This window comes from Emiliania huxleyi, assembly GCF_000372725.1.
Source record: "Emiliania huxleyi CCMP1516 unplaced genomic scaffold EMIHUscaffold_402, whole genome shotgun sequence".
Taxonomy (NCBI): Eukaryota; Haptophyta; order Isochrysidales; family Noelaerhabdaceae; genus Emiliania; species Emiliania huxleyi.
The window spans coordinates 1-2,337 of record NW_005198950.1 but is presented as its reverse complement, the minus strand read 5'-3'; positions in this window follow the sequence as shown (position 1 = coordinate 2,337).

Genomic DNA, 2,337 nt, shown 5'->3' with positions numbered 1-2,337 from the left:
AGCGGGCTTGCTGCGCGGCATATATGCACGAGTGAAGTGCCGGCACTCCAGCGATGGTCTGTCGTTGAGATCTACCTCCGGGGGCACTAGATCTAACCGGCGCGAGCGCAATAAAAAGAATTCAACTCGGGTTCGCCACTGCAATGAGAAGAATTTCAATCCCTGTGTGGTGGCGGCGTGCCGTCCTCCCATCCCTCCCTTGGGTTGTCTGTTTTTTCTTTCTTTCTTTCATGAGAAGAATTTCACAAGAAAAGCTCCCTCGCTCAATTTGGCCGCTCTGTGTATCTCGAGACCTCGAGAGAAGGCCGCCCGCAAGCCTGGCCCACAAAATTGGCTTTTTTGGCGGGCAAGGACGCGCCGGGGCCCTTCCTACTCAAAAACTTTGACGGGATTCACTCCAGGCCGCGCTGGGCGGACCCGCTCTCACCGCTCTTACGTCCGACCCGACGACCTCCAAGCTCAGCGGCGCCTACGCCTCCTTTGTCGAGACTTCCGGCGCGACCAAGATCGGCGACACCTCACCTGAGGTGAGCTTCAAGACGGAGGGGCGCCAAGCGGCGTCTGCCGTGTGGGCGGGAAAGGCGTTCGCTCTCCCCGCTCAAGAGCAGGAGGCAGAAGAGGAGGCGCGTCTACATTCATATGGACACTTTCTCAGGGATGGGGATAAGGAGCAGCCCGTGCGGGCGACGGCCATTAACGTCTCGAGCAAAAGTCGAACGGCTCCAGTTGTTCACCGCGTAGCGTGGTTCCACTGTCCCAAGTGCGGCACGTCATTTGGGACTGTGGTGGCACACTATGCCAACAGCTGGCTACCACCAGATGCACACGTTCCAAATTGTGAAGAGGAGGCTTGCAAATTCGTATCCGCCGTGTCGTTCTATCGTAGATGGCAGTCATATTTCACAGCTCGACAATTCTGGAATCACGGCGGCGTCGCTGGTAACATCGGTGGCCAAGAGGGGCTCACGCAAGTAGATTACAATCGCTGGAGCGGCGCGTTCTTCGGCCTCTTTCGTGAACCTTCGGCTCGCCTCTTCTCGTCGTGGTCTTATTTCGCGAAGAGCCGCGTGAGCTCTACAAGCTACGCACGACGTGCCAAGGCTGGCATGACACTTCAGCTGCAGGGGGGTGAGCATGGCCTGCACTGCACAGTGCCAAGTCGCTTCGGTCTCTGTCATCCCCCGAGGCCCAACCTCACCCTCGCACTCTCGCGCCTCCGTGGCTTCGCTTTCGTCGGCCTCTCCGACGCCTACCCCCTCTCGGTTTGCCTCTTCCACCTCAAGTTCGGCACGCCTTGCTTGCCTGTCGAGTTTTTGAATTCGCGGCCGACGAACGTGACGAAAACGTTGTTCGATAAATTTACGCAAGGACTAGCTCAAGGAGTGCCCTTTGGCGGCTGCATCGATCAAACGGACGAGGCCTTGTACCTCCATGTGCGCGAGCGGTTCATGATCGAAGTGGCCCATTTCGACGCTTCACCAGCCCGTTGCGCGCAAATTTGCCCATACGCACAGCGAGAGGCGTTTGCACTCGAACCCAGGAAGTTGCGACGACCGCTCGCCCCAGGTGTCAAGCCCTGTTAGAACCGGACCATCAACATCGGGTTCAGTAAAGCCCCTTGTCCTGCCGCGTGCTGGCTCCGGCTCAGGTCAGAGCGAAAACAGAGGGCCCACAGCGACTCGTCGGTTGGGTGTAAACAAGCATCCCCACCAAGTGGCTTCAAACCAAAAAGGGTGTGAATAGAGCAGTCTTGATACTGCTGAGGACGAAGCCACGTGACCGCAGGGCCCCAGTGTGCACGCTTACCTCGCCTTACCTTTTGCCGCGCCCCGACATATGCCGCGATAAGAAAATACTGAATACACCCCTGTTCAGAGTTTTTTGGCAGAGTAAGCCTTATAGCAGTAAGCGCTGGCAGCCGTCCAGTACGGACCGTCCCCACGCGTCCGTCTGACCTGGGGAGGGAACTGATACAGTAACATGACGGACAGAGCCGTTACACTTACACACACTTGTCACTGCACGATGGTCAATGCGAAAACAGTACGCGTCGCCGCACGCAGCTAGTGATGCGGTCTTGGGCTCGCTCGCATGGCCCCCGACAGGCCGAATGTCTAAGGCCAGCTCGGCCACGTAGGCGAGGGCGGCTCCTTGCACCGCGACCCGAGCAGCTCCTCAAGCTCCGTCAGAGCGGCCGCGCTCAGGCCGTGCCGCGCCGCAAAGGCTTGCGCGGTGTCATCCGCCGCCGCCTCGCCCGCCGCCGCCTCCTCCCCGGCGGCTTTGGCCGGGGCGTACCGCGGGTGCACGCGCGGCCTCTCCGGCGCATCCCTCTCCACT